This window comes from Pleurodeles waltl, chromosome 6, assembly GCF_031143425.1.
Source record: "Pleurodeles waltl isolate 20211129_DDA chromosome 6, aPleWal1.hap1.20221129, whole genome shotgun sequence".
NCBI lineage: Eukaryota > Metazoa > Chordata > Amphibia > Caudata > Salamandridae > Pleurodeles > Pleurodeles waltl.
Window position 1 is genome coordinate 613,180,391 of NC_090445.1, and position 25,695 is coordinate 613,206,085.

Consider the following 25,695-nt stretch of genomic DNA (forward strand, 5'->3'; position numbering starts at 1 on the left):
AAAAGTGAGCTCTTTGGAGATGAAGTTAGAATTTCTTAAGGCAGTACATCGACTTCTTGGACTGCATGATGCATCTCTTCCAAGGTATCTTTCAGGCCACCCTGGCCAGGCAGACACCTTTATTCAAATACATGGCGGAGTTCAGAAACAGGCAGATCAGGTACAAATGGGGCTTTCAGACTGTCTTAATCAGCACAATTAATGAAAAGTCCCATACAGTCATGTTGGTAGAGGAAGGCAGGGAGTGCTTGAGTATACTGGCAGAGGATCATCTATCAGTGTGCCAACGGGTCACCACCAGACAGATGAGAGTCAACAGAAGGTGGGAAAGGAAGACCTGCAGCATCAGGGAAGGAAGAAGGGTTGAAGCATCTCCCAAGTGACATTTTAAATAGAGGGGGAGCCCTCCAAGTGATAAGCCCTCTGGTGCTAACCTGGTAATAGTAACAGTTTACTTATTGTAAATTGTCTTATACATTTTTAAGAAAAGGGGGAGGGAGTAGATGTCCATGGTCATGTTTTCTCCTACAAAGCCGTTGTTACATACCCTTAAAGAAATGTTTTTTGTATGTTGATGCTACCGTTCAGAGGGGAGAGGATGCAGGGGAAGGAGTATACCAAACAGTAAACATGACAGTGACAAAGCACACCCCCCTAGCTCAGGGACACGGTCTTAGTTAGGACCTTGGGCCAGAATCAAACACTAACCAGTTGCTATGCAACTCATAGGCTCCTATCATGGAACGTGCAGGGTCTAAATTCCCTGATTCCCTGAACACCTAGACATAGTATTTATTCAAGAAACATGCCTGCGCACAAAGATACACAAGTAATGTCACACCCAACTTATTGCAGGGCCATGATAGTCTTCCACAGATTGCTACCAATGGATGTGTTGGAATCAATTGAGAAGGGAGTTACATAATTGTAATGTCTTTGCTCTTTCTGACCTTATTTGTCCGCCTGCTCACCTCATTTATCTGCTTGATTACAGTTTTGTAAAGTCTTATTCACTTTAGTCACTTGCCGTTCTGGATTTGCTGCCTGATTTTTCCCGCTTTCTCCAGCTCCTGCCCTCCTGCCTCCCTGCTAGCCCCGCTCACCTCCCAGGACTACTTATGGAGGCCACTGTGTGGCTCCAACAGTGGCCCCTGACCTCTGGTTAGGCACGCTGCCCCTGCCTCTGGTTTACAGCCCTGAGCGTCTGTTGCTTAGCCTTGTGCTGACCCCAGCGAGTCCACGTTCGATGCCACGGCTGGGGACTGCAAGTCCTCCCAGCGCTTCCTAATTTCTGTTCCTGATTGGTGTGATTGGTTAACTGGTTAGCTGTACGGTATTTTACTGCCTTTGCTCTTTCTGACCTTATTTGTCACGTATTTCTATCTGCCTGTTTAGAGTTTTGTGTAGTCTGAGTCACTTTAGTCACTTGCTGTTCTGGATTTTCCACCTGTTGACTACTGGTGGCTGCGCACAGCGGGCACACTGATGGCACACCAAAGGCAAGTCTGTCTGCGCCCGTCCGTGCCTGGACCCGGCCCAGTGCCAGGAACGCTGGCTGTTTGACCACCCACTGCTACACCAGAGCAAAGCTCACTGCCATCAAGCTCGACCTCCAATGGATAGCTGCTGCTGGGTCTCTCCGTGGACCACATTAGAAGCCTTCGGCTGCCATCACTGCTGGTTCACCTGCCTCACCGACCCTGTGGTGCACACTACCAAATGACCACCCCGGTCACCTCTTGAAACCGCCAACTGGACTGCATAATATGGGTTACCATCCCCACCCTTGCACCCAATCTCATTTTCCATATGGAGACCTGCCTCAACAACTCCTCAGCAACCAACATCGCCACAACAGATACAAGATCTCCCACTGAGCCAACAAGTCCAGAGGAGGTATTGCTATAATACACAAGGAATCCATATAATGCACTACCTCTGTAGACAATGACATATCGATCTTAGCACCTTAAGTTTTGACTTAGCATAGACAACACCACCACCATCCAAGGAACTCTTGTCTACAGACCCCGTGGACCCAGTTTCTGTCACACCATCACAGAAATCATCGCCCCCTACCCAAGCCATTGACACCGAGCACTACATCTTCCTCAGAGACCTCAACTTTCACCGAGACTACCCAAATGATGCCAACACCAACAACCTCGTAGACAGCATGGAAAGCATCAGCTTCAGGCAGATCGCCACAGTTGCCACCCACATCACCAGACACACTCTAGGCCACATTTTTACCTCCAGCAGAAGGATCAAATACAGCCACACCACCAAACTCACCTGGATCAACCACTTCATAGTCCATTTCAACTACCTCATTACATTTGGCAGAGCAACCAGACCACCTGCAATGTCACACTGTAACTGGAGCAAGATATCTGAAGACCAGTGGACTAATGCCCTCACCACCCACTACCTGGACCCTCCACAACAAGCACCTGACTCCACCCCAGACATCAACAGGGTTGTCAAAAACTTCACTTCCTGGATAGCCAACTGCCATGACATAGTAGACCCCATCAAAACCTCCAAGCCCAATAGAATTTCCAAGCAAGCCGGCTGGTACACGCAAGATCTGCGCTCAGCTAAACGATACTGCAAACAAATAGAAAGAAAATGGAGCAGCTACAAAATCTCCAAAAACCAAATGGTCTTTAAAAACACAATCATCCATTATCACAAACTCCTAAAGACAGCCAGGAAACATGCCCTAACCACCTGCATCCAAGCTGGCACCAGCCATAGCAAAGAACTGTTCAAAATTGTCAAGGAGTTTACCAACCCTGCAGCATGAGAGAACTCAACACCCCCAACCCAGGAACTCTGCAACTCCCCACCACCTACTTCCAGAACAATATATCAAGCAACCATGAAACCTTTGCACCCCAGCCTACTGCAGCAGATACCATCAACCAGCTCAACCACGATGATTCCCCTCCCAAAAACATACTCTTCAAATGGAACCAGCTCACCACCCTAAATACCACAGACATCATGAAGACCATCCACTCAGGTTCACCCACTGACCCTGGCCCACATCACATTTTTAACCTGAGCATCGATAGCATCAATATCAGACTCACAAACATCCTCAACTCATCCATCAACTCAGGCACTTATCCAGAAGACTGGAAACCCACAAGAGGCAAACCTCTCCTCAAGAAACTGTCTGTCAACCTCAATGGCCTCAAAAAATGATGGCTGATCTCCCTGCTCCCCTTCCCAGCAAAAGGTGATGGAGAAAGACATTAACCATTAACTCTCAAAACATCTTCAAGAGAACAACCTCCTAGACCCATTCCAGACTGGATTTCCCTCCAAACACAGGAAGGAAACTGCCCTCATTGCTGTGACAGACGACATCAGAACCCTCCTGGGCCAAGGAGACTCAGCTGCCCTTAAACTGCTAGATCTCTCAGCAGCCTTTGACAAAGTCTCTCACCACACCCTGCTCAAGAGACTACATAATATCGGCATCCGAGGTGATACCCTGCAATGAATTGCATTGTTTCTCTCTGAACGAGCCCAGAGAGTCCTACTTCCTCATTTCATCTCACAATCTAAGCCCATCATCTGTGGAGTACCCCAAGGATCCTCCCTCAGCCTGACCCTCTTCAACGCCTACATGACCCTCTTTGGCCAGCATCATACGAGACCACGAGCCGAAAATCATCTCCTATGCAGACGACATGCAGCTGATTCTCTCGCTCTCCAAAGACCATGCCTTGGCTAAAACTAACTTCCACCTATGCATGACCTTTAATGCTGACTCGATGAGTGATAATTGCATCAAACTGAACACTGACAAAACCGAAGTTCTTCTGTTCTGCAACACCACCTCTCTGTGGGACAACTCCTTGTGGCCCATGGACCTAAGTACCCACCCCCCCACCACCACCACTCTAATGGAACAGGCCCGAAACCTGGGAGTCACCATAGACTACAAATTAAACATAAAGAACCAAATTAACACAACCTCCTCTTCCTGCTTCCACATCCTCAGACTGCTGCGGAAGATTTTCAAATGGCTTCCTACCAATTGCAGGCGCATAATCATACAGGCCCTTGTCATCAGCCGCCTCCAATATGGTAACACTCTGTGTGCCAGAATCATCACCTACCTCTCAAAAAGATTTCAGATCATCCAGAACACAGGAGCCAGGCTCATCCTCGACCTCCCAAGGTGGATCAACATTTCTTCACACCTCAGAAGCCTGTACTGGCTCCCCATGCACAGGCGATACCAAGTCAAATTGCTGACTCTCACCTACAATGCCCTACATAACCAAGGTCCAGCCTGCCTCAACCACTGAGTGAACTTTCACAGACCTCTTAGACACCTGCGATCTGCCTCCCGCTACCTTGCTCACACATCCTGCATTCGCAATACCAGTTATGGAGGACGAGCTTTCTCCTACCTGGCAGAAAAATCCTGGAACAATCTCCAAATTCACCAGAGATATTTCCTTTCATTCAGGATTTCAGAAAGCAACTCAAGACCTGGCTTTTCTACTGAGCTCTGTCTGAGACTCATGCAGCAGTTATGGTGCCTTGATACCCTCAAAGGTGATAAGTGCGCCGTACAAATGTTTGACTGATTGATTGAATTATTATTGGCAAACTGAGCACAACGTGTTACAGTGGTGGTGTCATGTGTGCCAAATTTGCAGCAGGCTCCCAACTCACTTCGAATTCTAGATATCATCAATGAAAAAGCTTGTGGAGAAGTTATATGAGTGTGGGACTTTAATTTTGTGGAAAGTCCCAAGCTTGATAGGCACCCCAGGGGCAGATGTTTACAAGGGGTGATATGTAGGCCCCTCAAGTCACACAAATCTGAGCTGGGACATGTGGATGTTTGGCATGATAGACAATCACTGGAGAAGGAGTTTTCCTTGTTCTCACACAACCATGGATCGTGCTATAGGATCAATGTGGCCTGGACCATGAGCATACTTTAACCCAAATCATTAACATTGATATAGGACTCATCTCAGTCCACAATCCCATAATATAGGACTTCACTTTGAGGAAGAATCACATAGATCTACAAAAACCTGGAGGTGAGAGACAGACTATATGAAAAGAGATAAATGATTAAATTCAGGAATACTTTAGACTTAATCAAACAGAGAATACCCCACTCTTAGTTATTTGGGATGCCTGCTAGGCAGTGATTCAGAGCTAGGTGATATCTATCAAGCACAGTAGCGCTACAAATGGTTCCTCACCAAAATCAAGTTAGAAGAGGAACTAAGAGACAAAGAACTGCAGTATAGGGAAAAAACAACTTGCACCTTAATGAGCGAAGTAAGGCGACTGAGGAACCAACTCGATTTGCTGCAGACAGAACATTTGGCTAAAGCACTACTGCATCTAAATCGAAAATTCTATGAAAAAGCAAAAAACCTAGTCGGTGAATGGTGGCTAGATTGCAAGCACCATATCAAGACCAGAAAAAGCCAAATGGGATGCATTTCATCGGAACCTGTACCACACCTCATAGTCAATAAGACTTGACCTATAGTGGAAGATCTTGGTAGATGAGGTAGAATTAATTATCAAAAATGTTCCATCCAATTAAGCACCCAGTGTGGATGGTTTAATGAGTGTCTTCTACAAAAGATTCCATTTACTGTTGACCACACACTTAACTGCTCTTTATAAATCACTTCACAAGTCTGGTAGAATCACTGATTCTCTACAGGAAGCAAATCTAATTTTTTACATAAAGTGGGGATACAGAGCAATGCTCATCTTACATGTGAATATCCCTGCTCAAAGGGGACTTTACAATATATATGAAAGGGCAGGTCAGCAGAGAGGTTAGAGAAGTATATGCCTTATCTGGTGAATCCTCATCAGCAGGTTTATTAGAAACAGGCGGACATTCTAAAACATTTGGCATGTCCGGCACCTTACTAAAAAATCTAAATATTAATCCTCGTGGTTCACTTGGAATTCCTGCAGTAAGTTTTTGGAAAGATTGGAATGGATCCCTACGTGCCGAGGCCGAAATATGCAAACACTCCCCCCGGTTCCCTCATCGTCATGAGTTATAGTCAATAGGGATAAAACAGAGATGTTTGCTTCTCCCGAGGTACGTGCCAGAAGTGTACACCACCTCCATTTTTATTTGACTTTTCGGTCAATGCCCGTAGACAACTGTTCAGTGTTAGACCTTGCAGCTTTTTGGCGTGTCTCCCCTGTCTTTTTGCCTTCTGACCTCCTGTTTTTATGGTATACTACACTCTGTTTTTGCTGGTTTATTGTCTCTGCACACTTTACCAATGCTGATCAGTGCTAAAGTGCAAGTGCTCCCTATATAAATTGTACTGTTGATTGGTTTATCCATAATTGGCATATTTGATTTACTGGTAAGTCCCTGGTAAAGTGCACTAGAGGTGCCCAGGGTCTGTAAATCAAATGCTACTAGTAGGCCTGCAGCACTGATTGTGATGACTGTCTGTGTGTGCAGTTTTAAACTGCCAATACGACCTGGCATGTGTACCCACATGCCAGGCCCAAACCTTCCCTTTTTGTACATGTGAAATACTGCCAAATTCAGTTTTCACTGTTGCAAGGCCCATCTCTCTAATAGGTTAACATGGGGGCTGCCCTTAATTATCTTTAAAGTTTAGTTACCCTTTGAGAGCAGATAGAGATTTGGAGTTTGGGGTCTCTGAACTCATAATTTAAAAATACATCTTTTGGTAAAGTTGATTTTTAAATTGTCTGTTAGAAAATGCCACTTTTAGAATGTGGGCATTTCTTGCCTAAACAATTCTGTTCATCTACCTGCCTGTGTATTCCATGTCTGGGTCAGACTAACAGTTGGGTTGTTGTGAATTCCCTCTAGAAAGTGACAGAAAGGGAGCTGGGGAGTAGCCTGCATATCCTGATGGGCCATCTGGGCTAGAGCGGAGTCACTTACACCTGAAAGGGCTGTGCCTGCCCTCACACAATGCAGTCTCCAACCCCTAGAGTGTGAAGGGGCCAGGCCTGGGCAAGGCAGGATCTTGTGAACAACAGAGACTTTCCTTTGAAGTATGCCTACTTCAAAGGCAGAAAGAGGTATAAGTAGTGGACCCAACCCCCAGACTTGTAGAAATTTGTGGATCAAGAGAAACTTCTGCCAATGTGAAGAGCTGAAGAGCTGGAGGAGGAGTGCTGCCCCTTTGCTGTGTTACTTGGCTGGGTTGGCCTGCAGTTGCTGTTTCTGCCATAAAAGAGAGCAAAGGGTGAACTTTGCTGTGTATCCTGCTTGAGAAAGTTCTCCAAGGGCTTGGAGTAGAGCTTGCCTCCTGTTGGAAGTCTCAGGGACACCAAAGACTTCAGTTTCATCTGCCTACAGCACTGGGAAATGTGTGTTTTGTGCTGTTCAAGAAACAAAAACCACTGCGACACCGCTGGCCTACACCGTGACTTGCCGATGCCGCACGGAGTCGCACTGCCCCGCTTCGCACTGCAACCCCTGGTTTCACTGATGCCACCATTTGAGGCTGCCACCGAGCCGCTGCTTGCACCGTGACCTGTGGGCCCCGCACTCCGGCATCGCCTTGCTCACACCGCATCCTGGGTATCCCCGATGACGACACTCCTGGAGTCATCGACTCCACTGCCTGCACTGTGGCCTGTGGACACCACTAGTGAGGTACACGAAGCATCCTTCCATCCCACACCACAGCCCCAGTCCACCGACGCCTGCACCATCAACTCCAGTGTCGTCAACAGATATCCCCATCCGCGACCGTGGACATCGCACAGAGCCCGTCCCACGAAGCACCACCGACTTGGGCCTACAGATGATACCAAAAGCATGATTGTCTGTCTTCCTTTAAGTGGGAGAAGGGTAGTATTAAATACTTAGGCATTCACATTACATCAGTGTTGCAGGGTCTTTACAAGGCTAACTAAACAGACTTCACAAAAGAAATTAAAAGTGACCTGCACAGATAAGGTCCTCTACCTCTTGGACCAGTAGAACAGTGGCTAAAAATAATAACCTCCTCCCCAAGACTATTGTACTTCTTTCAGGCTCTCCTAGTGACCTAAACAAATGCCAGAACTCTTCGAAACTGCTTGCAATATATTTTTATAGGAAAACAGCAATCTTTGGATCTCATGAAAGATTATGCAGTGTAGGTCGAAGTCAGCAGGAGAGAATGGTCCACCCTGACATTGAGAAGTATCATATGGAAGTTCAACGATAGGTGGCCTTCAAGTGGGCCCTCTGTAAATGAAAAAATACTGGACAGGACCCGTCAGAAGTGTCATGGGTACCTTGGCGAGCAAGACCAGCCCTGGCATATATATACAATGTAATCAGTAGGTAATGGAAGTATGTAACATTCTTACCAAAATAGAGGAACTTATCTCCTTTTTGTCCTTGTTTGCTCCCCTACTTGGTAACCCAGATTTCAGCTTGGCCCTAGAAGAGGAACAATTAGCAAAATGGCGAAGGGGTGGAAAATGCTGAAGGACCTGTTTCACAACCTGAAGATTAGATCGTTCCAACTGTGTTAACAGGACTATGGGATTGGAGAAGGAGAGAGACACAGACACTTTCAACACTGGGCAAAGGTCACTCAATATAAAAATATGGGAACCAGAAAAACATGGTGTTTGAAAAGCGTATAACATGGTACAGTACCACCCTAGACCTAGTATCTCCCATCTGTTCCACTCTCACAGCTACACCAGATAACCACCAATGGTCCATCATGAAGGTGTAGGAGTGTGATGTGGGGAAGGTAACTACATAAGAAGAATGGGAGGGCATAGGAGGGTCTGTGGGCAGACATCCTGAACACTATTCGTAGTGTCCAGGGCAAGAAAGCATGTTATACAATTTATATAACTTCAAGCAAACGTATTTACATGTTGCTGCACAGTGACAACAAGTCTTGGAGGTGGTGTGGTATGGAGGAGACAGTGGTCTGTGTTAGTGGTGTTCCTCTAGAATTGAAATGTACTGGAAAGTTGTACGGATTCACATGAAGAAGGTGACTGTGTTGGTCAGTTCTTCAGAACCCATTAACTATGATCCTCGGCCTTCGACCACCAAAGTGGGAGGGACTCACATGGACAAGTATATTACAAATGATAGTGGCATGCGAAGCAGGAATTATTAGCTGACTGGAAGAAACCAACTGGCCAGACATCGCACAGTGGACAAGAAGATTTTTGACACTTATGGCCATGGAAATGATCACGCATTACCTGAATAAACGAGGAAAAATGTGAAGCTACGTAGACACCTCTTTTGGACTATTTTGAATCAGACGTTTTGGCTTTGTCTTGCTCAAGAACCCTTTGTGCTCTGAGGCTGAATTGGAATCCAGAAACAGAAGAGTGGTGGTAGGTTTGCTGTAGGACATGAATCTAACAGAAAGCATAACGGGGCCAGAACAAGTGACCAAACTTACCCAGAGCATTATGCAGGACTGATTCGGTGTTCAGAGGGAAGGTAAGGAGGGGAGGGGAGTGAGCTGAGGCAATCTCGAATTTGTTCAGAAAATGTCGTTGTTATTGCGGTTGTTTCTCTATGGATAGAGCACTAAAATGATTTGTAAAAAATAATAACAAATAATTCACTACAATTCTTATCAAATTAGCTTCTTGGGGATGGAGATCACAGTTACATTTCCCATCATATTGAGTTTCGCCTGAGAAGTGTACGCCGGACCCAAACTGAATTAGGGATTGCATATACGAGAAGCTAGTTGCAAACGTTGAAACCAGTGACCAAAATTATAATAGTTTAAAAGCGAAATTCTACCTCATGTGACTCACCTAGAGACAAATAACTCAGCCAAATAGCAGGAACAGCATGGGTAACAAGATGCTGAGTTTTAAGAAAGGAACACTGTACAATAAATGGCTTGAGGGAAACAATAAAAACATCCTTGCCCGTGCCATATTCACTACTTGCTGGTCTGTTTTTTGTCAAGAAATATTATACAAAAATTAATAGAGTAGAAGCACAACGAAACTACTGAGAAGCTAAGCGTGACACCTAAATTATTAAGAACAGATAAGGGAACATTGTGAAGGTGTTATTATTTTAAGTGGAAAGCATGCCCTTTGAAACCCAATATTCTGCAAATCCTGCATTCAATGGATTTGCGAAATACCACGTACTAAGACCCAGAAGCTGATTTTTTTGTAAAGTACTGCACGTTTGAAAGGGAACATGAGCACGTACAAATGTGAAGCAGATGGTAAATTATTGGCTCTATATGCTACCTCTATATTTGGAGCAGGCACCTTTCCAGTGACAGTAGATGGTGAAGCCTTGAATAGAGGAAAGCCTTTTGCAGTTGTGTAACCCTTCTGGAATGCAGGAGAGCAGGCTTAGTCTATGGATTTGAACGCCATCATGAAGAACAAGATTGAGATGGTCTTCATCCTCTCTCTCACCAGAGCAGAAACAGAGCTAATGCTGAAATCTGGGTTCAGCATGAGCGAAGAGGCACCCGTCTTAAAAGCCAAATTAGAAGATATTAGCTGGTGTGGCACTTGGGAGCAGGTGTGAACGCACATAGAAACTGAAAGAGAAGTAGGACTTTTTTGTTTCAAGGAGAAAACAGAGGAAGGACTGAGTACCCACCCACTATGGCTGTGAGTATCAAGATATCCAACTACAATGCCTGGAGCAGTGGCACCCATTTTCCTGGGCTTTCCTTCTAAAGTAAATTGTATGTGCATATGTATGTGTGTATATATGTATATATGTATGCATGTATGTGTGTATGTGGTATTTTCTATAGTGTGAACCTATCCAAAAGGTAGGAGAGCACTGTACAGGGTTAAAGACAAGCATACAGTCACTGAGTGAGAGTCGAAGTAGCTGGTTTATGGACTGCTAATGCATTGTGATGTAGTGTTCTCGAAAGTACATCCTTTAACTCTTTCCTAAATTGCAACAGGACTGGGGTGGTCTTGATGGATATGGGTATGATGTTTCAGCTCCTGGCTGCATACATGGAGAAGGTCTGCTGCCTTGATTATTCTTATTTATACTTCTTAATCTGCAGTATGATGCTGTCCTGGGTTCAGGTGTGCTAAGAAGTACCAATGATGGTGAGTTTTTTTTTTTTTTAGATAGGCAGGGTTGCTGTCAGTGGTGTATTTGTAAATGGTGTAGCTTGTTTAGAAGATGCTGGAGTGGCACAGGTGGAGGCAATGATGTTCCATCAGGATGAGAGTGAAATGTCCATATTCATTCAGGACCTGGATGAGACATGCTGCAGCATGTAGGATGGCCATAAGGGATGCCAATGTTTCATTATCTTTCTGAGAAAGATATGGTACCAGACACTCTTTGTCTTTTTTGGCAAACTGCTGCTTGAGGGTGAGGTTGGGGTCCAGTGTGAATCCAAGTAGCTCGGCTTTCAGTGAAACCTCTGATTCACAGTTGTTAAGGTTGATGTAATTGAGCCAGGTTTGTACTGTTTCTTGTTTGTTGATCTTGGCACATAACAGGAATTCATTCTTTTTTGGATTGGCCTTCGTGTAGGTGATTGACATTCAGGTCCTTATAATGTACAGGCAGTGGTTTAGGTCCTGGATGTCTGAAGTAGAGGAGACTTTCAAGTAGAGTTGTGTCTCATTGGCATACTGGTGACATTTGATATGGTTATTTGCAAGTAGAGCACTAAGTAGCAGAGTTGAATGTAAGCTTCTTTGTCAGTGATCTTGCTGATTAATGATAGGTGAGTGAAGGGCTGGTAGTTGAAGAGGGCATAGGGTCTATGTAGGTTTCATTAACGGTGGAAGGATCTGGCCTATCTTGAGAGCATCAGGGAAGATTCCTTGAGTAAGTAAGCGATAGGAAATGGAGAGTAGGAGTGAGACAGTGTCCAGAGAGATGAACGACAAGAGTAAGACATAATCTTCATAAGAAGTGGCTTTAAGAGAGTTAAGTATGCCAGTGAAAACTGAAAGACATAAAACTTTGAAGCTTGACATTTGAAAGATTCTACAGGAAGTGGTGGGTGAAAGAGATGAAGAATACTTGCTGATGGCAATCGATGTGCTGTTGGGTATTCTGTTTTTTTCACTGATGATGAGGTAAATGGCGTTGCAATTTCCTTTGGAGTGTAGACTAAGTGGATATGTCAGGGAGTTGATACACTACTTGATTGTTTTGAAAAGTGTTCTACTTCTATTGGTGGCTTTACTGATGGTGTTGGTATAGTACTTTGCTTTGACTGATGTGAGGAACTGTCTGCATGTTGTGCAGAGGGACTGGAGAGTCATCAGGTCCTCTGTAGTTCTGTTCCTTTTTTCCCCATCTCTGAATGGATTTTTTTTTTATGTCACCATGATCTTTAGATTATCAGGGTGCTGAAGGTTTTGACTTGAGTTTTTTAATTGGAAAATTAATGTACACATAGATTTCCAAATAAGTGTTGAAGTTGTTTAGAATGGGGTTGATGTCTGACGATGAGTTGATAAGGTGAGAGGTGAGCTCAAGATTTAGATAGATAGAGAGATAGGTTGCCCAAGTGGTCAGCCCAGCCGAGGGAAATTTGAGTTTTAAATGGATTTCTGGTGATGTTGAGAAAACAAGATCGAGGAGGTGGCCTTTAAAGTGTATTGGTTGTGTGACATGATGTACCAAAGAGATTGTCAATGAGGCTGAGGAGGTGTCTGTTTTTTTTTAACTTCTGTTGTTTGGGTGGTTTGGTTTAAGTCACCCAAGCAGGTGTTGCAGGCAAATCAGATTGGTGAAATTTTGAGGAGACCTGAGAATTCATCAATAACATCATTGTTCTGCCCTGGAATCCTGTAGCTTAGATGGAATATGGTAGCTTTTGTTGTAGAGAATTGGAAATGGCATGTCAGCATCTCCCTAAAGTTGAGTGTTCTGTGTTTGTCAAGGGCGCAGAACCGGAAGGTCATACAGATGACAGCAAGGCCTCCTCCTTTCTTATGTACAGGTTAACTCAATTCATTCTCTAGCCTGTGGTTAGAAGGCTGTCTAGGATGTGTGAGTGAACATTTTTTTCTGTGATGAAGAGGGTGTCATGTTTATGATAAATGATGAGGTCTGTAATGTTTGCTCTGCTGTGCGAGCGGGAATGAGCATAAGTTGGAATGTGTGTGTGGTAGTTTGGTGGGATGTGTACAAGGTTGGGTCTATGTGTTGTGCCAATATCACATGACATAATGACCCATCTATAAATAAACTAGTCCCAGGTGACTTTAAAGTGGGGTGTAAAGACTGTATTGATGAACAGGGAGGAAAAGATGCAGTTATATAACATGCACACTTGTATATCAGAGCAGACAGCTTTAAATCTAACTTCCTATCTGATTATCTTGCAATCACATGTAAAAAGAATATTTTAATTTTCTCTTATTTCATTGTCCTCCCAACATATCTCCCTATGATCATGATTTTAATGCACTCCAGGAGGAAATCTCTACCTACTTTTTAAATAGGAAGAATGTTATGCTACGTGACTTTAGCTTATGGCTTAAATCTCCCCAAGATTCTGCCCTTCAATTTCAGGATGCATTAAAATGATTCAATCGAATTACGATCTTGATTGAATCCACACAAATAAAAGATCATTTCTTGAACCCCATATTCACCCCTATTGCATGCATTTATCATATGGTAATGCAACTCTTGCCTGATCTAACCATTATCTAATTTCATTTAAGCTTGATTTACCCAGAGTGATCCTAAGGTCTTGTATAACATTCCTCGACAAACAAAGAATTGCAAGACACAAACCCAGAAATATTGGATGCTCATTCTAGTCAACATCTCAAGCAATGTTTTACTCTGGAGGGGAAAATATTTTTAGATGACATTTTTACAAAATGTACTTACATCCTGCATAATGGCTTAACCCAATTTCTCCTATGCAGCTTAAGAAAACCTCACTTAGCCACAATTTTGTTTATGTTTTTCTCCATTTTTCGCCAACTAAAACTAGAAACTAGACAAGCCAATACGTGATTGAGAAGTGCTTATTAAAATGAACTAAAAGCCATTCTTTTTCAAATTGAGGAATACACACAGAAGAGGTCAAATCAGAATTCTTGCATTGGCCAAGACTTTTTCTTATGTAATTAATCAAAATTGCCCATTACTATGCATAATAATACTTATTTCTCCACCAAATTCTGTAAGGAGCTAGCCTCTTTTTTTTCTAATAAAATTATTGCGCTGAATCCATTTCTGCCTCTGACTGGATAGATGTATTAGTTTTAGCATGGTCAGGAAATTCTGCTTTCACATACTTTACCGCCATCTCAAGAGGTGACCTAATTACGACTATCAGATTATGCAGTCCCCCGATTCTCCACTAGATCGGACAAGCTCATTGGATATATGATCTTGGTCTGTTCTGTTTCGACGCATCACTAATGTCATTCAACCTGTCTTAATGTACAGGCATTATCCCTAGAGACCCCACTAATTTAAATACCTTTCAGCTAGTTTAATTTTTCCTATATTGGTCAAAGTTATTGGAGAAATTACTTTTCTAACAACACAATACCATACTGAACCACACAACGTCCTAGAATCCTTTCAAAAAGGCTTTAGGTCTGGCAGAAGCACTGAACCATCAGTGCTCTCTGTGGTTGAGGAGTAGCCAGGTAAAGGCCCAGGGAGACTGTTATCCTGCACATGCCAGGGGTAAACTAACTGTTACTAGGCCATTTCTGGGTAAACAACCTGATGATGGCCCCATTGATCACCAAAACGTGCACATATTCCTTTATTTCTTTATGTGTCCAAATATCCATCCATATAAACTGACTACACCTATACAACCAAACATTTCACTTTCATGTTTAGGAGGGGTGAGATTTGCAAGTGGGACATCCAAGAGTGCGAGTAGTGTGAAGACCAAGTTTTATTCATCTATCAGTCACTTTCTAATAAATAACTTGCAATTCGTCAAGCTGTTTGGTATTACTGTTTGCCTCATATTGTGTTGCTGAAGGCATATGTATGTGTATGTAGTACATTTTTCAGTGCCTTCCTCTCAAGCAAACCAATTTGTCATGTGCAATATAGTAACATCACAACGTCTCTGGATGCCAAAGAACAAGGGATAGCCACCCCTGAAAACCTTGTCCTAGTAACAATGCCAGACTTTTAATGTGGTGCATGATGGTGCCTAACTTATATAAGGATAATATTAAAACAATCAGCCATATTATGTTAATTGTATATTCCTCCACCGAAAACAAATTCACAATAACAGATTAATTGTGAAGAACCTGTTCAGTCATTTGGCACGATAACACCCGATCACCAACTAGGCTTCTCTGCAAAGAGTTGTGATCCATACCTGCCCCAGCCTTTATACAAAGAGGTTCTAAAAACAAAGTTCTCAAATTAGGGCAATATCAATATCTATATTCACCTTCTTTAATCTAAACCAATGCACCAGTCTCTCTTATGAGAAAACATACAACAGCAAGCTAATGTAATTTATCCTACACTCTCTCAGTAGATCCTCACTCAGTCTCACGAAAAATATTCTTAGTTTATTATATTTAAAGATGAATCACAATAATATGTTATTGGTGAATGGTGAACTAAGCACACAAAGAGCTAAGACTGTCTTTTGAAGGGAACACATGCTTTTTCATTTGTTAACCATTTACACGTAAAATCAATAATGCAATGACATCCAGCTCAATATGAATTATAGGAATATTTTTTTACCACAATGGTTGTGAAATATTCCCATCTTCCATCTTGAGTTGAATAAGACAGTATTGTTTATTTTACACTTTGAATGGTTTATTTTTTTTATAGAGCAGATTTATAGTTAATACAAAGTTAAAACATAATAAATTTGGACAAAAACACCGCATTATAAAGTCCATTCAGAATTCAATTGTTCATCACCAGACTAAACAGGCAAACCTGGATAGTAAAGTGCAGCGGTCGTATGAAATCCCAAATAAACAGATAATCGGGGACACAATAAAGTGCAAGCACACTATAAAACCCCGAAACACCAATGGAGAAAAACATTTGTCCCCAGCCTACAACAGCAAGCAAGGATTGTGCATATTTCACATTAGGAGAGTCGGAAGACAAATAACTGGGTCCAGAATGGCATAAATATTAATTATCAGAAATGTAGAAAAATACAGAGGTGCTATAACTTCCCAGATCCCAAAATATATCCTAACCCTAAATTCAGAATAACCCAATAAATAAGAACATAATAAAGTGTAAGCACGTTATAAAATCCCAAGTAAAGAAATAATTGCAAAATGAATATCCCTCCCCAGACTAAAGTAATAGTTGCAAATTGTGCACATTTTGCATCAGAATAGTCAGGAGACAAATAAATAAGTCCAACATAGCATCAATATAAGATATCAAAAGATAACAAAATGCAAAGATACTATAATATTGATTATGAAAATAAAATATCAGAAACATTTAAAAACAAAAACAAACATCCAATAAAGCCGAATTCATACCCAGAACCCATGATGTTTAGAAAGTGTATACTTGCTAGTTTTGGGCAAAACTCCAGCATCTTAAGTATTGTATTGGAAAGCAGGGGCTTCACTCAAACCCAATAGATTATACTAGGAAAAAATTATCCCACTATTACATAAAAATAGTGCCAAGAGGTGGTAAATCTCTTTAAGCCTTCTACCTGGTTTGTATAGGCCACCTAAAACTTCTTTGTTCTACTCATTTTATTCAACCAGTCATGATATAATGGAACCCTATTAGTTTGCCACAATTGCAAGATCAAGGCATGGGCTATGGAAAATTCAATTGACAAACATTTCTGTCCCCACTTCCCAATTGTAGAGCACTGTCGCTGTTTGGAAAGCTCAAACAGTACCCATGAAAATTCCAAGTCTATACAGACACTGAGGCTCCGACTCAAAGAGGCGAAGAGCTGCTGCCAAAAGTGCGCTAGCATGGGACAAGAGTAGACAATAGCCACAGCGCCCTGTGAGTGCACCAAAAGCATCAACCCTCTACTGAAGGAAACAATCTATGGTTAGTGGGAGAGGTTTATGAGGCCATCCATCGGGAAAAGTAGGATATCTTTTTAAAGTTTGCCACCCGTAAAGCCTTATGGTCCACTAGAGATATAGGGGGTTATTACAACTTTGGAGGAGGTGTTAATCTGTCCCAAAAGTGACGGTAAAGTGACGGATATACCACCAGCCGTATTATGAGTCCATTATATCCTACGGAACTCGTAATACGGCTGGTGCTATATCCGTCACTTTACCATCACTTTTGGGACGGATTAACACCTCCTCCAAAGTTGTAATAACCCCCATAGTCTGCTAATCCTCCTCTGAAAGACGACACTGAGTGCCTAACCAATTTTTCCCTAGAAAACTAGTCAAACGCTGCTGGGCCCCTTAGTTGCATAGAAGCCTATACCAATTGCTGATGCCCTGGAGTTTATACCTAAAAAACGAACATAAGACTGGATGAATAGCTTGACACCTTCCTGATAATGGGACCTCAAAAATGGACACTCTGCTGATAGTCCAAAGAAAATCATTAACAGTGATCACCACACAGAGAACAGATCTCTTGCCATGTAATACATTTATCCCGTAAGAGAAAGTTCCCCACCTCCTTTAATCTGCAAGAATTCCGATAACTAACCTGAGAAGAAGAGATTGACAGACCGGCATACCGAGCTTCCTGTAGTGTAAGAAATGTGCGACCCACTGCAGTTTTATTAGAACAATATATATTTATGAAAGGAGCACTTAAATCCTGCAGCATCTTATACCTTTCTGGAATTTTGGAGCCTTAATAGAAACTGGGAGCCGGGTTTCAGCATCCTGCAACATTTTATCCCAAAAAAGGACAATCATTCCTTTTCCATCCAATGCTCTCGACAATAAATCTAACAAGGCTGCCTCATAGTACGTCTGAATGTGGGGAAGAGCCATCCCACGCTGTGCAATATCTAACTGAAGTACAGGATATTTTACCCTTGGAGCCTTTCTATTCCAGACAAACTGTCTAATAAGAGAATCCAGACCTCTCAAGTAACTCTTATTGATGTTGACGGTAACATCCGAAAAAGGAAACAAAAGCAGTGGCAAAATAAACATTTTAATCAGAGCAAATCTGCCAACCAGTGTTAACGGAAGAAGTGCACATCTATCGAGTAGCCCCTTGATCTTATGGAACATCAAGACACAATTTAATTGAAAAAGCTGAGAGTAATTGTTTGTCACAGATATGCCTAAACAACATATCGGACTTTGAGAATGGGCTTGCGGTTGCAAGAGGCTAGGAAGATTAGTAGCTGGAGTATTAAAGAGGAGCTGCTTAGGTTTGTTGTGATTGAGTTGTAGCCTCCTAAGCTTCTAAACTGATTGAACTCATCCAACACCTTCTGAATTTTCTCTTTATCCGGCATCAGATAAAAAACAATGTCATCTGTGAACGATTTGAACTTGGCCATGCCCGAAACAGGAGGCTCAATTGCCAGGTTAGCCCAGATCCTAGTCACTAGAGGCTCTGAGAAGAAGGTAAATAAAATTGTGGACCGGCAGGTCCCTCTTTCGATAGCTACTGATCCCAGGAGGTAGGAATTTACCATTATCTTAGCTTGAGCCCCTTGACAAACTGGGGATGGAAGCCAAATGTTTTTAAGCAAAAAAACAGCACCTCCCAATTGACCAGATCGAAAGCTTTTGCAGAGAATGTTAGTGTAACAGGAGTGCCTCAGAGATTTACACAGAACAGTGAGGTGAATTGGGGGAGTTGACACTGCATTATATTATACCAGAATGGTTAGGCACCAACAAATCTGGTAATCTGTCCAGAATCACGCAATATTTGAAAAAAGATCCAAGGCAGATTATCGGGGCAATTTAACCCTGAAACCAGATTGCCTCCCTTCATATCAAAGTAATTTTTTATATCAGAAAATAATATCACAAGTACTCACACCCATCACCTTAAAAATGCATACACCAGGAGAAAGTGTGTATTAAATGCAGTGTTACAATATATAATTCTATAGTACATTTAGCATATTCAGAATTTTCCTAATGAACTAAAGGTATTAGTTAGTTTCTAAACAATGAATAACTGAAAAACTGTGTTTAAGAATACAGAGGAATTATACATTGAATTACTATAAAATAACTACATTTTACAAGTGTGGCTGGTTGTATAAACCCTTTGCAAGAGATTTATCCAGGGCACTGTCTATTTTCAGCCTGTCTCTGTCCCTAAATTCAATTTCATTTACTTTTTTGGAAATATGCTTGGTGATGGCGGACTATAGCTATAAAAAATCATAATATGAGAACAGAACTAACTTTCCTCCAAATGGAAACCTACCTTGTAGTTAAATAGCTGCAATGATGTAGGCATAAATGTAATAAACACTAGCAGTGAAAAGTGAGTAGCCTGTCAGTCCTAAGTAGTTGCTGGTGAAAACATTACTCATATGATGATGACTCAGCCATTCTTCAGCTGGTTTTAATGCCTGATGATGATCCTAATATTATTCAGGTGGGTCTTGAGCTTTTAAATCCCCTTTATTCATCCAGCTCGTAGTTTGGTGAAGATAATATCATAATTTCCCAGGTGACTCTTGAGTTAGTGAGAATAACACAGCTAATGCAGTGAAAGAGATCACTTGAAATGCACCCAGTTTTGGAGGAGGTGTTAATTCTACCATGGGCTGGATTTCTTTGTGCACACCAGAGAGACCAGAATTTCTGGTCTATTCCTTTAGAATTGGCATGTTATTGCATAATTGTTTACACAGGTGGAAACTGCCAAATACCACAAATGGCAAACACATTTGTGCCATTTTGGAAGATTCTCACATTATCGATGATGACAGAAAAACAGAAATCACTATTTTTCAATACTAAAGAGCAATAAGGTCCACTACAGAATATTTCTGCTATATTTATATTATAGGAAAACAGAGTCCAGAAGGGCAAAGCATCTTAATAAACAAAGACCATCATTATGTACCTATACATATAAACAACAGGGTTATTTTACAAATTGCAGACTATTATTTATAAGCTTCAGATGAAGAGCACCAGAGATTATCTCAGGCTGCGAAAGGAGGCCATTATAATGTATCCTCGGCTCAAAAACAGGCCCATTACAGATTACCTGTAGTTACAAATGGGGAGATATCTAGATGACATTTGAAACAAAAAGGATAATTATAGAGATCTACTTGTGTCGAAAGAGCATTATGTGATAATTAAGAAATCATGAACAAATAGTACAATAAGTCCAAAAACGAACAAAGGTAATAATGGAAAAATAAAGATCATTAGATCTCCATAAGTAGTCGACATTCTGAAAATTTTAAATGGGGTAGGGATGAAATAAGGAGCAGGGTAATGTTTTTAAATAGGGCGGGGTTTAAAGTTAGTTTTGGGATTAGGGTAGCCAAATAGGTTAAGGATAAATGTTGTGTTTAGGATAGGCAAAAGTGTAGGCGTAGTAGCATGGGAAGGGTTAGCGTTTTGCCAGGTTTTATGACATTTCTTAACATTATTGCTTTTTTATGATGTATTTTTTAATTATAATTAACAAAATAAAAAATCGAGTAACTCACCTAAAGAAACAGTGGCTTCTAAACCACATCTCTACATCAAAAAATACAGAGGTATTTTGCGATTATGTAGACAACAATGCAACAAACCTAATGTTACTACACGTGTTTATCTTACCACACCATCTGTGGCCTTGACTCTTAATTCCTTTATTATTTCCCTGTCTCATGTTGTCTCCCATCTATCCTTTACTCCTTTCTTTCTCACAGTCTTACACTTTTCCCCTTTAACTTATTTCATCTCTTTCTTTCCCCCTTCTCGTTCTTCATCTTTTACCAAGTTCATACTGCTGCTCCTCTCTCCCATTTCTTGCTTTCCGGCAGCTCACTTCCCTAAAATGCTCATCTCTTAATTCCCTCCCACACCCTCAGTAGCTTGCTTCCTGCAGTTTCCTCTGTTTATCGTCACATTCTCTCTTCCCCGTGTCCAATGTGTTTGGATATGTTTTATCCATCCATTTCGTGAGGGAGATTCCCATATGGAGTATTATGTGCACTCATTGTTGAGACCTTACCTGGAGTGTAGTGTCACACATAACTGAGATCTCATCTAGAGTATTTGGTAATCTCATTAGTGATCTCACCATGAGCATTAAAAATATGTATCTGTGAAGCCATGCTGGGATTATCATGACCTGTCATCGGTGTGTTATCTCATGAAAAATAGTACCACGTAATTAATGAGAACTTACATGGAATATTCTGTCCACCTGGTAGTGAGACCTCACTTGGATGAAGGTGTCTATTCATTAGAGAGCCCTCACCAGTGAACATTGTCAATATTCAGCTTTCGAATTGCACCTAAAGTTTAGGATACTTTCATTAGTGAGAGTGCACCGAGGTTTGTGTCCTACTGGGAAAAAAAACCCTGTGAAGTGCCAAGAGAGCACTACATATTGACCTTTAGCCATAAAAAGTATTGTTTCTAACCTGTGTATATAAACTTTTTACATCATCATACTCCAAACCAAACACACACCACAAATATTTACACTCAACACATACAATATATTCCTCTTCTACACAAGCACACATACAAAACATACCTCACCTTACAGACGGTGGCCATCTGCCTTCACCCCTTTTTTACCTAACATTCACCTGCCCTCGCCAGCACACTTATTTTTTTATTTCGAGTTTTGAGAATAGAGAATATCTGCCAACAGTTGTCGGATGTTCTGTCCGCCCTGTTCAGAATGTATAATCCATTATACATTCTAAGTGGGGTGGGAAGGACATCTTCCGGTTTGGGAGGATGTTCCACATCCGCCAAACTTTACATCACTCTCTTTAACTCCACTGAGACAGCACACCAACCGCTCACAATTCAATTCACATTTACCGTCCACTCATGTAACAGGACAATACACAAGCATAATAGACATCTAAATGTAACACACACAGCATCCCTTAACACACTACCTACCTTATTGCGTTTTATTCCTTTGCACCTAACTTTTCGTGACCTACTGATTTTTCACTGTTTAGAAGATTTTTTATCTGTTTGGGTGAAAGTTGTGCATGTGGAGTGAGAGGTATTTGGTTCCATGTTTAAAGTTTGAACTAAATAGACAATAAAATAATCACTTGCAGAACATGCGTATCCTCAACACACAACTTCACGCCTTTGGAAGGTTTCAGGAATACAAGTCATTAATGTGTGTCCAAGAATGAATAGAAAAACATAGGCGCATACAAAGTGGATAAAATACTGGAAGAGTAGAAGAGTTTGACAACTTCAGTTGTAAAGAAATAACTAGAAACAGATGATACAACGAATGGGAGGGTAACAGTGCCAAGTACTGCTTGATTTCTTTATAGACGATCGTGCCAGACAAATGTAATAAAGTCACGTGGCCCTTGGACTCTGGAATAACATCAAGGTAGTGTGGTGAAAAGGTTTACTGCAATGCCAGTCAGTTCTTTTATGACATTGTTTCACCCCAAAAACTCTTTCACTAACTTGGTGCATCTGGTGGGGGAACCGGGTGCAGAACCAAGTTAGGGATTGATTGTGTGCAAGGCAACACGTGGCCAAGGAGTGGAGTTCACTCTTGAGTTCTGACTCATGACCAGGTGATGTCACGGGATCAGAACTGGAACCCAACTATTTCAAAGCTGTTTTCTGCAATACTTCAGGTCAGATGGACAGAAGGGTGTGAAAATTCACATCCTACCTAATTGTATGAAGGATCAGAGCGTATTTCAAGGGTCCTTCTTCCTAGGAAAAGGTAAAGTTCGGATTGGTTTAATAAAATATATAACTAAATGGTTGGTTTTCCGGTAGCTGGTCGATCAAAAAGGGATGTAAGGGAGGATGAAGACAAATTTCAAAACGTGTAACCTAATATCTCAGAATTGTTCAGAAAAACGAGTTTAAGTGTCCAAAAACTATATGGCAGTCAAAAAAGGAAAGAAACTCAGCCCCGGAGTACTCAGTAAACGTCTCGAACTCAATAGTCTATACTTTACTTCACCAAGAACCTATTTTATGCCACTTCAAAGTTGCAACATCAGGAACCTTCAGCAAATGTCAACATTGGGATACCCAATCACAGATATGTGGCACTAATTTCCTTAGCACCTTGCTGAGAACCTTGGGCACCTTTGGCGAGTCCCCTGGCAGTACCGTTCTTGGGTCAGGGGTTTGGACAAGTACTATGACACTGGTCCTGTTTTCAGGAGGTCAGCAATAGACCTCAGGTGAGCTGCTGTGAGGCAGACCCTGTCCTGATTTTTGGCTTAAGGATGCTTGCCTAGCTCTCTGTATCCTAGGAAATCCAGTATGGAGGGATCGTGAAATGACTTTGCAAGCACTTTACTGGCAAACTCCTGATAATCTTGGATCCCTGAGAATGGCTACCTTTTTTTTTTTGACACATGCAAAGTGCAGACTGGTTCCTCAAAACAGATAAACATTTTAACAAAGGTGGATTAATGGGATTGTTTCAATGGGAAGTCTGTATACTTAACATCTGGCACCCCGAATATCGGATAACATCTTGAAAGGGCCTAAATAAGGCACTACTGCACTGTGGAGATGGAGAAAGCATGATTGTTCTACTTCCTCATCTATAAAGAGCTTACAACTATAGCCCTGCAAACCATAAGTCTATATATTGCTCTGGGTGCTGTAACAACCAAAATCCCCAATTTGGGCAGCAATTGAGACACAAATGTCCATGTACAAGTTAGTTGCTTCTTGTGGGTGCCATAGCAACATACTGACATGGTGCACTACGTTTTTTACTGTGCACCCCTCACAATGTAAACCTCAGGCCCAAGGGGAGTTGTAGGAGAGACCAATGTTGTTGTTGCGTGGAGGATTTATTGTATGAAATCTAAAACTGAATGGCATGCTTCACCTCTCCAGGCAAGGTTTATATGCACAATACAAACAGAAGAGTGCTATCAAATTTAAAATAACAAAGCAATGAAAATGGTAGACATAATGATCACATGAGGTGCACTGGATTGCAAATGACAGAAACATTTGCAGCAGAGTGGATACACGAGAAGGACAGAAAAACGTTAAAGAATTTATTTAAACTGTAACCACAGCTATGATTTCATGCAGTCTTCTTTAGCCTGCGCATTTTGGTTAAAGACACTTCGTTGCAAAATGTGAAAATAGCATTCAAGATAGTCACAAAAAATTATTCTTGTCATTCAACAATGTCACTGTTTCCAAAAAGCCTGGCTTGCAGGGCGAGAGATGTTGGGAGTGCATGCAGAGGGGTGGCAACAGCAGAAAAGAGTAAGATAGGTTATCAAAAGACAAATCGTTGGTAGGCCTGGAAGGGGGTGTTATGTGAACTGAAGACCACATTTAGAAGCAGACAAATAAAATCCAGTGGAGGTGGACTAGCTAGTCAAATGCCGGTACCACTAGTGTCAGGAAAGGTAATACAATGGCTAACTCTGTGTGGTTGGGGGAGAGGAAGTAAAGAGGAGATACAAGACTTTTAAATATCAGAGGGCATGATTTAAAGTTTGGGGGAGGGTTTACTCTGTCACAGAAGTGACTATATCTCATCCGCCTTATTACAAGTGCACTATGCTACAATGCTCGTGTAATAAGGGGGAACTGAATATTTGTCACCTTTATGATGCATTAACTTGTCCATCAAACTCTAAATCAGCCCCTAAGTGTGGTTCAGATACCAACTATAATCCAGGCGCAGGGTCGCTGCACACCAAGAGGCAGGAGAATAGACTTTTTTGGAAAGAACTCCAAGTGGACAAATAACATCATTCTTCACTGTAAGGCTAATAAATGCTCGAAACACATCTCAACATCAGGACAATTTCAGTAAGTGAGCGGTGAGTCTCCAATGAATGTATAGCAGGTGCAAAAACAGAGCAGAGAGACAGGGGAGTCAGTGGGTGACTACATGCACTGAAAAAGCTCACTAGATGAACATGCTTGCTCTTATTTAATGTCAGTATCTATGTGTATGTGTGCTTGCCCCCAACATACAAACACCTACTAAACACACACCACTATATTCACACCCCATATTTTCTGAACATTCACTAAAATGCCACATTGTCTCTTTCTTAACGATATTTATTGTATGTAATGCACACACACACACACACCTCTTCTCTCCGCTGCAACAAATTCTACACATGAATATAAAAAGCCCCCCTTTTCGCTCATGTGTCTTGGAAATAAGCACATAGTCTCTCGGCCTCTTCCTTCTCTTCTTATAAAAACTCCTTCCTCCATTTACTGTTTCTCATCTCTATGTCCTCTCGTTCCTTCTCCTGTTATCTTCTCTCAGCGCTCCCTCTACGTACGTACATTATTCCTCATTTTGCTCAACCGATCCCGCCACGTACAACCCCCCTCTAAATGCCTTTCAGCCACCCTCCCTCTCGCTGCATACACGGGCAAACACACCTCCAGGTGCAGTCTCTCTGCCCAGGCACACACCCATACCTACATCTTACCACCCCCTCCCGGGCTTCACACACCCTCACGGGTTTCCATTGCTGGGTCTTAACGAGCACACATTCGGATCACAAAAAAACACTAATACATCGTCTCGTTATCCCCAGCCTCGCTTCCCTCACTCACTGTCTCTTC

General features: G+C 41.9%; 1 protein-coding gene across 7 annotated transcripts in view; it reads left to right on the forward strand.

The window, feature by feature from the left end:
- Nucleotides 1–25,695, forward strand: part of NAV1 (neuron navigator 1) — a 950,201-nt gene that overhangs the window by 320,903 nt on the left and 603,603 nt on the right. The gene's annotated exons all lie outside the window — the stretch shown is intronic.